The sequence below is a fragment of the Sorex araneus genome, chromosome 4 (genome assembly GCF_027595985.1).
Source record: "Sorex araneus isolate mSorAra2 chromosome 4, mSorAra2.pri, whole genome shotgun sequence".
Classification (NCBI taxonomy): domain Eukaryota; kingdom Metazoa; phylum Chordata; class Mammalia; order Eulipotyphla; family Soricidae; genus Sorex; species Sorex araneus.
In genome coordinates, this window is record NC_073305.1 from 129,236,752 (window position 1) to 129,251,124 (window position 14,373).

The 14,373-nt window shown below is 39.9% G+C and overlaps 1 pseudogene; it reads left to right on the top strand.

Annotated features, from left to right (window-relative positions):
• Positions 1-7,386: 7,386 nt before the first annotated feature.
• LOC105942836 (uncharacterized) overlaps positions 7,387-14,373 on the top strand; it is a 136,976-nt pseudogene continuing 129,989 nt past the window's right edge.

Below are 14,373 nucleotides of genomic sequence, written 5' to 3' on the forward strand. Positions count from 1 at the left end.
TAAGAAAGTATTGTCCCTTAATTTGCCTTTTGTCTTATATAACTTTGTTAGAAATGTTATATTCCAGTAATGGATTAAATTTGCTGCCTTTAAAATTACATGTATTTATTTTCTCATTGCTCCATAGGTCCAAATTTTAGTATATATCTCAGAAGGCTAAAATTAAAATGCTCCAGGCCATACTCCACTACTTGGGACAAGCGTCAACCAGAAATTAACGTGCTCTAAAACTCATGTATTCAGATATTGTGACTGAAATATTCAGACTTTCATAGAGTTGGAGATGCTCCACCTCTCCCCATCTCCCTGTACTTCTGGAAGACCTGGCAGTCATGTACAAGTCCCAATCTACCACCCGTTAAAAAATTGAGTCTAGCTGAATCACCCCATTAAAAATTGTGGACTTCCTAGAACCTACTTAATGTGAATGTGGCCATGTGACATCTCAAATTCTACAACTTGATGAAACAGGAGTAACATGCTGGATTGGATGTGATTTAATATTGAAAGTATACAACCTCCATTAACAAAATATCAATAGAGAATGCTTAACTTGTAACAATGTTTTGTAATCTCTTATACAATAACTTAATGGCTCCATAGTGAGATACAACAATCTCCACTAGCTTTCTTCAGTGGAAACATTTTTTTGATCTTTCTTTTAGCAAACTACAGCAACACAATGTAAAATAAAAGGCAGGCTCAAGAAGGTGGTTGGGAAACTTGGAGATAATGGTGGGATTGGTGTTGGTATATGAATTAAAATAGATAAATAAAAAATAAATGTTGGCATGCAACTTTTTTCTAACTAAAAACTGAAGATAAGCCCTAACCCAGTATCACTCAGAATGGTCCAAATTTTGTTTTGTTTTGTTCCTGATTTGAGGTCACACTCACTCAGTCTTTGGATTTACTCTTCGCTGTTTTCTCAGGGATCACTCTGGCAGTTCTCAGAAGACTGTACATATGTCAGTGATTGAGCAGGGGTTGGGCACATGCAGGATAAGCACTTTACTTCTTGTCCTCTGTCTCTAACCCTCAAAAATATTCATTTTTGTTTGTTATGCTAAGGTTGCTATTTCTTTTCTATTTGTGACCTTAAGGCTTCTTCTAGCTCTTGAGGTCTGTCTTGGTCTTACTGCTTCTTTACATCTAGCCCTTAATTTATGAGCCATCTATGGGACGCTGGATTTTTATCATGCTTGAAACATCTTTGAATTCTTTTTATGTCTCTCTAAGTCTCCTCTTTAGCTCTATCTCTGTTTTTAGAGTCATATAAATAGATTGCACCAGATGTGCTTAGAACATTTTGTCATCTTGTCCTTCCTTCCAAATCACACTGGTTTTAAGAAATCACTTATACTCTTATTATCCTGTACTAACTATAAATTTAATATATATTTATTTTATTATTTCCATTAACCATTCAAGATCTTATGCTGCCTATTCCAATCAATGTCTATTTTTTTCTTTCATTATTGGAAACTGTGAATCAAATTCTATTTGTCTAGTAAGATAAGTTTTCAGCTCTCTCAGTTAGCTCCAGCCATTTCTGAAATATTTGTTTTCACTTGACTACTCCATCATTTTGCTTGAATGAGCTGTGAAGTTCTTGCAGACCTTAGTTGCATGCATCTTGATGCTCCTCAATTCAGCAATCTGACTGTTTTTATTTGCAGGATGGCAGCAACTGTCCTTAGAAAGTAACCGGAAATTGCCAGGTCTCTTAGTATCTCACGCCATAACAATCACAGCATAATTTCCACTACATTACACATGTGACGAACTGTAACATTTTAGTGAAAATAAAGAAAATACAATACAGTGATTAAGAGCACTAGCACTTGAATCAGAAAGACCTAAGTTTGTGCTCTTGTTTTGTTATTGCTGACTGATCTCACACAATTTATGTGAAAATCTCCAAGACTGATTTCTTCTCTTACAAAATAGAATCTTAAATAGTTGAAAAGAACTTAGGATTTCTTTATCAATAATGATTACTATATTTATATAGTATATTTTCTTTTATAATTACTAAAGTTAGCCTCCCAAGTTAAGATAGTTGTAGCAGCTTAACACTTTTTGTTTAAATAATTGCTGTAAAGAGATTATACTATACAATATACAAAATAAACAAGTTATATGTTAAATAATATATTTATATTATTATATAGATTATGTTGAAATAGATTATGTTGAAAATGCATATTAAATCTATGCAAATAAAATATATTATCTTTACATCCATCTATATATTTAGTATATATAAAACTAAATATCTAGTATATATGTTATAACATAATTATAAACATAGCAGTGCATAAATAATAGGTGATGAGGTATTTAATATTGATATGATTCTGACTTTCTATATATACACTCATATGTTTTAGATAAATTTTTCACTAATATAGACATAACATGATATACCTATCAACATTTATATTTAAAATATTGATAAAATAATTTTATTAATTAAATTATACTGATTCTAATTTAAATTGATTGATCCATTAACATATTTTCCAGTTTCATTCTAATAAATCCTTTAGTTTTTTTATTTTTTAATGGGTGTGTGGTTTCCCAAGTGGTGTTTAGGGAATATGCAAACATTTCTCAATGACACTCTTCTTTAATCAATAAGAATTTAGGGGTTGGAATGATAGCACAGTGGGTAAGGTGTTTGCCTTGCACGCAGCTGACCCGGGTTTGATTCCCAGCATCCCATATGGTCCCCCGAGCACTGCCAGAACTAATTCCTGAGCCCAGAGCCAGGAGTAACCCCTGTGTGTATTGCCAGGTATGACTCAGACCCAAAAAGCAAAAAAAAATTAATAAAATGAGTTTATTGGGGTTTCCTTAAGTTTTTTTTTAACTTGACGTTAAAAAATTATTCAGGCACTATGATTTATAAAGTTATTCATAGCAGGGTTTATGACTTAAGATGTTTCAGTACCAATCCCACCACCTGTGACAATTTTTCTCCACCTATATCCCCACCTCCCATCTCCAGCCTGTTTCTTTGAGAGGCACATTTTTAAATTTGGTTGTTGCAGTTTCTATCATATGTATTCATTGTTGTTGGTTCTATGGATTAGATATATAGACACACCACACCTCTACACCACAGATGTGGAAGAATTGGTCCAGGCCCTTGCCAGTGTTACCTTCCATTTGTCTCTTCTTACTTCCCTGTCTGCCTTGATTTCTTCAGTTCCATAGCCTCAGCTCTATGCTCTGGGAAACAGGTGATCTAGGTAACCCCCAAGCCCCCACTGTCCCCTCCGAACATGCATTCCCTTCTTCTGTTATTCTCTATGCCATGGATCATCCGTTCTTTTCACATTCTTCTTTAGACTTACTTTGCTTAACATTATGTCCCCAAGTTCTATTCAAATAGCATCAAATTGCATGATTTCATCCTTCCTTGAAGTTTCATAATATTCTGTTGTGTACATATACCATACCTTCATTAAATGCTTGTAAGTTATTGGGCACCTAGGTTGATTTTATATCCCAGCTATTCTGCTAAGCATTTCAATGAATAGCAGAGTGCATATGTTCTTTTGAGTGAATATTTTTTGTGTCCTGCATGTAGATACCAAGAAAAGGAATTGCTGGAACATATGGTTCCTGAATTGTTACTTTTCTGAGAAATCTCCATTTTGTTTTCCAAAGAGGTTGAACCAGACAACAATGCTACCAGCAGTAGATGAGAATTCCTTTGTCAAAACATCCCTGATGGCACATATTATTCCCTGTTTTTTCATGTGTGCCTTTATCACTAGTGTGACATATCTCATTGTAAATGGTAATGAGCACTTTTTCATGTGCCTAATAGCCATCTGACTTCTTCAGCGATGTACCTATTGATTTCCTATCCTCATTGTAGTAGGTTTCTATTCTTTTTAATCTTGTTTACTTTTGTAAGTTCTTTATGTATTTTTGATATTAACCCTTAGTTTTTTTTGTGGTGAGTGCAAATATTTTCTCCCACTCTTATGGGTATCTTTTCATTTTGTCCTCAGTTTCTTTTGCTGTGCAGACACTCCAATCTGATATAATCTCATTTATTTATTCTTGCTTCTGTTGTCTTTGTTAGAATCATATAGTTGAAAACTACATTTGAGGTCTAAATTTTGGAGTATTCTGTTGATATTTCCCCTATTGTATTCCATAGACTCTAATTTGATCTCAAGATCATTTGTCCACTTTGAACTGAATTTTGTTAAGTATGAGATATGGATCCAGCTTTATTTTTTTCAACTTGGTTATCCTAATTTCCTTAATACCATTTGGTGAACATGCTACCTTTATTACACTTCATATAACCACCTTTTTGTTGACAACTAGTGAAACATAGATTTATTCCAGCACCATGTTGTTCTGATCATTATACCTATGTAGTATGGTTTCAAGTTAGGTGGATATATCTTCAAATTTTTTATTTTTCAGTATGACTTTGGATATTTGGTAATTTTAAAAATTCCATAAAAATGCTTTTATCAACTATTCTAAGTCTTTAAGGAAAGTTATATAAAGTTTGATGAGTATTGTTTTAAATCTGATCTCCACTACCCAGCCACTGCCATGCTCCATGCTGCTTTCCTGACACTTGGGTCAAACCTCACGCATAAGTGAATCCCCACAAAAGCAGGTAAAGCAGAACTTTGCGACCGTGGACTCCAGGCTCAATGAGACCCAGAAACAAGATACTCTGTCTACCTCCTCCAATCTCCAGTGTTCCAGGGATCAAACCCAGATGCCCCACCCTCCTGGAACCAGATAAATACATCAATGGCCAACCTCCACTACCTCCGCTGACCTCCACTACCCAGTCACCACCACGCTCTAGGCCGCTTTCCAGATTGCGCAGCCGCGACACACCATAAGACACTTAATACCCATTTTCCATAATTTCCACACAATATACGACGGGGTTTAAATATGGTGTGAACCATGGGAAAACCTGTAAGGGCAACTGGAGGTCACAATAAAAGTCTCCATCCCTCTCAGAGAGCCCGGCAAGCTACTGAGAGTACTCCACCAGCATAGCAGAGCCTGGCAAGCTACCCGTGGCATATTCAATATGCCAAAACCAGTAACAACAATGGACCTCGCCTGACACTGAAAGAGCCTCAAAAACAGCAGCATTAAGAAGGATGAAGCTGGTAAAATCTCAGGGATGAACTAGGCAGCCAAAACAAAGAAAGACTAAAATTACTGTTTGTACTTTCAATGCACCGTATGCTGGTATCGGAAGCATCCATTGAGGACCTGATGGTGCAAGCGCAGAAGATCAAGTACGACATCATGGTCTGACTGAAATAAGAATGCATTGATCACATCACACCATTTTCGACAATGGAGAAGAACTGTTCCTCAGAACATGATAGAAGAGAGGCGTCGGTGGCATTGGTATCCTTGTCAACATGAGCTTGGCCATGAGCATTGATTCATTCGAATGCCTAACAAACTGAATCAGATGATTACGCTTGAATAGATGTGGCTCACTGCCAGCAGTTTCTGTCTTCGTCATCTATGCACTAACATTCAACTACGATGAAGAAGAAATTGAGAAGTTCTACATGGATCGGACCACCATCTCCTTTGTGCAAAATTCTACTTCACAGAGCAGGGAGAAAGGTCTGCAAAGTATAAATTTAAGAAGAGAACTCCCGATGGGCAGCACCGGAACTGCTCGCTGCAGTGATGTGACCCGGGGGCCATATGTATGTGGCCTCTTGGCAGCTGCACGAGCATAACTCCAGAGGCCAGCTAAACTACTTTTCGTATCGGAAGCTCCTTGCAGAGTGTATCCAGATTGAGAACTAAGCCTCTGCCCCATGCCTACCCAGGAGGGGAAAGGTATTTCTCTGTCTCTGTCTCTGTCTCTGTCTCTGTCTCTGTCTGTCTGTCTGTCTGTCTGTCTCTCTCTCTCTCTCTCTCTCTCTCTCTCTCTCTCTCTCTCTCTCACTCTCTATCTCTCTTGCCTTTTTCCTTGCCGGGGGGTGAAGGGCGTGGCGACTGCCATATTATGAGGACCACAGAAGAGAGTTACAAGCTTGCAATGATCTAATATCTGGAAGAAATTTCCCTGGATTTAGTTGCTAAAATACAGAAATCCAAAACCATATCTCTTCATAATCATATCTCTTCACAACAGGTCTGACTCTAGTGGGGAACTCCTAACAATAATAGTAAGGTTTTTGTTGAAATATTGATGTAACTAAAGTAAAGAGAAAGCAAAGTGAAATTTATCAGATCGGGGTGGGGGGACAAGATGGGAGGTATACTGGGTTTTTGGTGGTTTTCTTTTCTTTTTTTTTTTTTTGGTGGTGGAATATGGCCACTGGTGAAGGGATGGTTGTTTCACCATTGTATAACTGAGACTTAAAACTGAAAGCATTGTAATTTTCCACATGGTGATTCAATAAAATAAAAAAAATAAGAGAACTCCCAGAATGACCACCAAGTTGGAGCTCTTTGGCACTATTGCAGCAATGTGGGAAGATGCCGTCATGGACAACATCAATGAGGAATATGATTGATTGGTTCAGCACCGCCATGATTGCCTGAAGAATGTCAAGAGTGGGAAAGTCACAAACAGATGCCTGTCTTCGAAAACTCTCAATCTCATTTGCCAACGTGGTTTGCAAAAGTCTTAGGCAACCACAAGCTAATGTCCAAGCTTGCAAAGCTGTGCAGAGAAGTGATAAATGAAGATCTCAAAGAGAGAAGAGCACCACTGTTGGCAGATGCGGCAAAAGCCGGGAAAAGTATTTGCAATGCTTGCCTGTCTTTGCCAACTACAGGACCAAGATGACTGCCCTCCGACATCCTGATGGATCTATCATATCTTCCAGAAGTGCAACGGAGAGGATTGAGAGGATTATTCATGACTTCTACTCAGATCTCCTCGACAGCCACGTCCACGTGCCCACATACTAAATTCCACAGGATGGATATGTCATTCCCAATGTCCTCCCTTCCAAAATCCAACATGCCATTTCATTGATAAAGACACATACAGCACCCAGTCTAAACAAGGTCAGACCTGAACACCTTAAGAATCTGCCACTAGTACTTGTCAATACTCTAGCTCAGCTCTTCACACACTACCTGTCAAATACAAGGTTCTCTCCCAAAGAAAAACAGCAGGACCATCCTGTTCTACAAGAGAGTAAACGAAACATTGGCAACTATCGTCCAAAATGCCTGCTGTCCATTTTCTACAAGTTGTACACTCAAGTCACCCTGAATAGAATAGACAGAACACTAAATGAAGGACAACCATGTGAGCAAACAGTGTTCTGAAAAGGATTCAGCATGATCGACCATATCCACACAGTGACCAAGCTCATTGATGTTTCGCGAGAGTTCAAGATGCTGCTCTGTCTAACGTTTATCAATTTAGAGAAGGCCTTTTATTCTGTCGACACAGAAGCGGTCATCGAAGCCCTCGAAAAACACAGTGTTCAATCTCAGTACATCAAGATCCTCCATGAGCTTTATTATGAATTCACCTCCAGGAACTCACCATTCTACGAGGAAGTGATCATTGACGTAAAGAGAGGGGTTCGGCAGGGTGATATAATTTCACCAAAACTCTTCAGTGCCACCCTCGAGAATGTCATGAGACGGCTGGAATGGGAAGGAATGGGAGTGAAGATAAACGGTCGGCAATTACACCACCTCTGCTTCGCTGATGACATTGTTCTCATAACACCAAACATTAGCCAAGTGGCACAAATTCTGGCCTACTTCGACCGTGAGTGTGGAAAGGTCGGACTGCAGCTGAATCTCAACAAAACAATATTCATGAAAAATAAACTAGTCCCTGATGTTCAATTTGCTCTCAGTGGAATGAACATCTCCAAATGCAGCAGCTATGTGTACCTGCATTGAGAACTCAACGTGAGGAATGACTTGCTGCCAGAACTGTGCAGAAGGAAGAGAGGAGAGTGGAACACCTTCAAGAACATTGAAGAAGTGGGTAAGAGGACAAAGAATCTCAGGCTTGGGCCCATCTTTTCAACTCCACCATTCTTCCTCCCCTAACATACGCCTCTGAGACCTGTGCCCTACAAAAACAGGATGAGAACACTATTTGGGTATCCCATAGAGGAATGGAAAGAGCTATGCTTGGAGTATCATGTTTCACTCAAGTGAGAGAAGGAATCCAGAGTTTCGACTTCCCTTGATGGTCAAGAATTAGGGACGCTGTCTCATTTGCCAAGGCATCAAAAATCAGATGGGCTGGACACGTAATGTGATTCAGAGATGACTGCTGGACTAGAGTTATTACTGACTGGGTTCCATGGGACATCAAAAGACCAAGTGGCTGCCCACCTATGAGGTGGTCAGACTTCTTCATCAAAACTCTGAACGAATGGTTTGAAGATCTTCCAGTTTCTGGAGCGAGCAGATACCAGTAGGCTACACTAGCACTCAACAGGGAAAGATGGAGAGGTTACTGGCACCCAATTGAGCATATCGAAGATCAACGGGATGACAAGTGACCAGTGACAAGTGACATTGTGTTAAATATACATAATAATTTTGATATAATAATCATTTTAAGAATAATATTTCTTGGCCCCGCTTCCCGCCGCCTGGAGTCCCGAGACCCTGCAGCCGCCCCACTCCGTGTCCTGCGCACCCCGTCTCCTGACCTGGCCCCCTAACTGCGGCCCGCCCTCGCAGGTACCGTCACAGACCCCCGGCCACGCACTCCCCTCCCCTGCTTCCAGCCGCCTGAGGTCTTCCCGCCTGGCTCTTTAACAGGAAGAAACTGGGGGCGTGGCCTGTATCTTAGTGGGCGTGGTCTAAAAGTGGGCCTGGCCTCCTCTCAGAGCAGCGGCCGATAACGAGGCCGCAGTTATTCTTTGTTATCTCAGCACAATAGTTATTGTCTATTTCTTTGAAAATCACTTTAGCCATCTCAACCACTCATGCAAAATATCCATTAGCTTAGTTTCACACTATAAAAGCTGTCAGTGAAGAAAGGCAGTTTAGCACAATCAGAGCCCCTCCTTTCCACAGCAAGAGGGAACAGGAATAGATAACTACAAAGTTCCAATTCTATACTTCCGTAACAATATGAAGAAGCAGCGAAAACCCCCTCCACCAAGAGAGGGAGAAGAAAAAATTCCAGAAACATCAACGGGGGCTACTCACATCTACGACCTATCAGATAAACAATTCAGAGAGGAGATCTGTAGGAGAGTCGACCTACTCCAAGCAACCATGGAACATACATCCAGTAAGTTAAGGGAGGAGATGAATGAAGCACTGGAACGGTCTACCAAGAAAATACAGGAAGAAATGAGAACAGAAATCTCAAACCTAGGAACGGAAGTCACACAAATAAAGGAATAGGTAGACGAATTAAAAATCTCACTAGATGCCCTCAAGAGTAGAATGACTACAGCTGAAGACAGAATCAGCGACCTGGAAGATGAGCTGCAGAAAGCTTATAGACAACAACAAATCATGGCCAAAGACCTCAAAATGGCTATAGAGCGTATCAGAGCCCTCGGGGATGACTTCAAGAGAAACAACATAAGAATCATTGGAGTACCAGAACCACAGGGAAGTAACCCCAATGAAAAATACACAGTCAAAGACAGCATTGCTAAGAAATTCCCAGAGCTGGAGAAGGCAGGCATCCAGATCCAAGGAGTCCGAAGAGTACCAGCAAAAAGAGACCCGAATAAAAAGACTCCAAGGCATATCATAGTCAGAATGATGGATGCTATGGATAGAGACACAATTCTGCAAGCAGCAAGGTCAAAGAAGGAAATCACATACAAGGGAGCACCCCTCAGATTTACAGCAGACCTGTCAGAGGAAACCCTCCGAGCCCGAAGACAATGGTGAGACACAGTGAAAAAACTCAACGAAATGAATGCCTCACCAAGAATACTTTATCCGGCTAAACTCTCACTCAAACTCGAAGGAACCATACACTACTTCTCAGATAAACAACAGCTCAGGAACTTCATAGACTCAAAACCAAACTTGAAAGAAGGTCTAAAGGGGCTACTGTAAGACATGGAGGAGCTCCATAAAAACAACAAATACCACAGAAATATGACACAAAATCTTATCACAATAATCTCTCTCAATGTCAACGGCCTAAATGCACCCATAAGAGACACAGAGTGGCAAAATGGATTCGGAAATTAAACCCAACATTCTGCTGCCTGCAAGAAACACACCTGAACAAACAGAGTAAACATAGACTCAAAGTCAAAGGATGGAAAATAATCCTGCAAGCAAACAACCTCCTTAAAAAAGCTGGAGTGGCCATCCTAATATCCGACAACATAGATTTCAGGTTGAAAAAGATTAAAAGGGACAGCGAAGGTCATTTTCTGTTAATCAAGGGATATGTACATCAGGAAGAAATCACACTCTTAAACATATATGCACCTGATTAGCGACCAGCTAAATATTTAAAACAACTCCTAGCAGACTTCAAAGAGGACATCACTAACAGCACAATTGTAGTCGGAGACTTCAATATGGCCTTATCGCCTCTAGATAGATCGACAAGAACAAAACTCAACAAGGAATCACTGACTCTGAAAGAAGTAATTGAAGAGAGAGGCCTAATAGATCTATACAGGGCCTTCCACCCCAAAAAGAAAGAATACACATTATTTTCCAGTGCACATGGAACATTTTCTAAAATAGACCATGCACTGGGCCCCAGAACATACCTCAATAGAATTGGAAAAATTAGAAATTGTATCAACCATCTTTTCAGACCACGATGCGCTGAAGATAGAAGCTAACCATACACTGACATGGAGAATCAAATCAAACACTTGGAAATTAAACAATTCAATGTTGAACAATGAGTGGTTCAGGAAGGAAATCAAGGAAGAAATCAAAAAATACTTAGAAACAAATGAGAATGAAGACACAGGCTTCCAAAACATATGGGACGCAGCTAAAGCCGTGTTAAGGGGAAAATTTATAGCTCTCCAATCATTCCTCAGGAAGGAAGAAAGGGCCCACATAGACAGCTTGACTTCACGACTCAAGACCTTAGAAAAGGAGCAGAAAAAGGAACCCAAACCAGATCGAAGGAAAGAAATAATAAAAATTAGAGCAGAAATTAATGACATGGAAACCAAAAAGACAATCCGAAAGATCAATGAAACAAAGAGCTGGTACTTCGAGAAAATAAATAAGATTGATAAACCGCTAGCAAGACTCACAAAGAAAGAAAGAGAAAGAACCCTAATAAATCGAATCAGAAATTAAAAGGGGGGCATCATAACAGAAACCAGTGAGATTCAAAAGATCATTAGAGACTACTTCGAAAGTCTATATGCCACAAAACAGGAGAACCTAAAAGAAATGGATGGATTCCTCAATTCCTACAATCTCCTAAGACTGAACAAAGAAGACTTGGAATACCTGAATAGACCCATCAATATTAAGGAAATTGAAACTGTGATCAAATACCTTCCCAAAAACAAAAGCCCAGGCCCAGATGGTTTCACTGGCGAATTCTTCCAAACATTTAAAGAAGACCTGTTGCCTGTTTTCCTCAAACTTTTCCAGGAAATTGAAAAAACAGGAATTCTCCCAAACAGTTTCTATGAAGCACACATCTCCCTAATACCAAAAGCAAACAAAGACACCACTAAGAAAGAAAATTACAGACCAATATCCCTGATGAACACCGATGCGAAGATCCTCAACAAAATACTAGCAAATAGGATCCAACAACTCATCAAAAAGATCATACATCACGACCAAGTGGGATTCATCCTGGGGATGCAAGGATGGTTTAACATTCGGAAATCAATCAACATAATCCACCATATCAACAAAAGCAAAGATAAAAACCATATGATCATATCAATAGATGCAGAGAAAGCATTTGACAAGATCCAACATCCTTTCATGATGAAAACCCTCACCAAAATGGGGTTTGGAGGAACTTTCCTCAAGATAGTCGAAGCCATCTATCACAAGCCTACAGCAAGCATTATCCTCAACAGGGAAAAACTAAGGGCCTTTCCTCTGAGATCAGGCACAAGACAAGGATGCCCACTCTCACCACTCCTCTTCAGTATAGAACTGGAAGTACTTGCGATAACTATTAGACAAGAAAAAGAGATTAAGGGCATCGAGATAGGAAAGGAAGAAATCAAACTCTCACTATTTGCAGACGATATGATACTATATCTAGAGAAGCCTAAAGCCTCTACTAAGAAACTCTTAGAAACAATAGACTTATACAGTAAAGTTGCAGGCTACAAAATCAATACCCAAAAATTCATGGCCTTCATATATGCAAACAATGAGGCAGAGGAAAAGGACATGAAAAAAGCAATCCCATTCACAATCGTGCCCCAGAAAATCAAGTACATCGGAATCAGCTTAACAAAGGAAGTAAAAGACCTCTATAAAGAAAAGTACAAAACGCTACTCCATGAAATCAAAGAGGACATGAAGAAATGGAAACATATACCCTGCTTGTGGATAGGGAGAATCAATGTTGTCAAAATGGCAATAGTCCCCAAAGCATTATACAGATTCAACGCGATCCCTATAAGGATACCCATGACATTCTTCAAAGAAATGGATCAAGCAATCTTAAAATTCATATGGAACAACAAACGTCCAAGGATAGCTAAAACAATTCTTGGGAAAAAGACGATGGGAGGCATCACTCTCCCCAACCTCAAACTTTACTACAAAGCAGTAACAATTAAAACAGCATGGTACTGGAACAAAGACAGAGCCGTAGACCAATGGAACAGGGTGGAATATCCTTACACACAACCCCAAATGTATGATCATCTAATCTTTGATAAGGGAGCAAGAGATGTGAAGTGGAGCAAGGAAAGCCTCTTTAACAAATGGTGCTGGCACAACTGGACAACCACATGCAAAAAAATGGGTTTAGACCTTGACCTGACACCATGCACAAAAGTCAGATCAAAATGGATTAAAGACCTCAACATTAGACCACAAACCATAAGGTACATTGACGACAAGGTCGGCGAAACCCTCCACGATATTGAAGATAAAGATATCTTCAAAGGTGACATGGAACTAAGCAATCTAGTAAAAACAGAGATCAACAAATGGGACTACATTAAACTAAAAAGCTTCTGCACCGCAAAAGATACAGCGACCAGAATACAAAGACTATCTACAGAATGGGAAAGGATATTTACACAATACCCATCAGATAAGGGGTTGATATCAAGGGTATATAAAGCACTGGTTGAACTCCACAAGAAGAAAACATCCAACCCCATCAAAAAATGGGGCGAAGTAATGAACAGAAACTTTACCAAGGAAGAAATACGAATGGCCAAAAGGCACATGAAAAAGTGCTCTACATCACTAATCATCAGAGAGAGGCAGATCAAAACAACCACGAGATACCACCTCACACCACAGAGACTAGCGCACATCCAAAAGAACAAAAGCAACCGCTGTTGGAGAGGATGTGGGGAGAAAGGGACCCTTCTACACTGCTGGTGGGAATGCCGACTGGTTCAGCCCTTCTGGAAAACAATATGGACGATTCTCAAAAAAATAGATATTGAGCTCCCATTTGACCCAGCAATACCACTGCTGGGAATATATCCCAGAGAGGCAAAAAAGTATAATCGAAACAATACCTGCACATGTATGTTCATCGCAGTACTGTTTACAATAGCCAGAATCTAGAAAAAACCCGAATGCCCTAGAACGGATGACTGGTTGAGGAAACTTTGGTATATCTATACAATGGAATACTATGCAGCTGTTAGAAAGCAGGAGGTCATGAATTTTTTATTTAAGTGGATGGGCATGAAAAGTTTCATGCTGAGTGAAATGAGTCAGAGAGAGACAGACATAGAAAGATTGCACTCATCTATGGTATATAGAATAACAGAGTGGGAGACTAACACCCAAGAATTGTAGAAACAAGTACCAGGAGGTTGACTCCATGGCTTGGAGGCTGGCCTCACATTCTGGGGAAAGGGCAACTCAGAGAAGGGATCACCAACTATAATGTAGTCGAAGGCCATTCGGGAGAAGGAGTTGCAGGCTGAATGAGGGCTAGAGACTGAGCACAGTGGCCACTCAACACCTTTATTGCAAACCACAACAGCTAATTTTAGGGAGAGAACAGAAGGGAATGCCCTGCCACAGTGACAGGGTGGGGTGGGGGGGGATGGGATTGGGGAGGATGGGAGGGATGCTGGGTTTACTCGTGGTGGAGTATGGGCACTGATGAAGGGATGGGTTCCCAAACTTTGTATGAGGGAAGCATAAGCACAAATGTGTATAAATCCGTAACTGTACCCTCATTGTGCTTCATTAATTAAAAATAAATAAATTTATTAT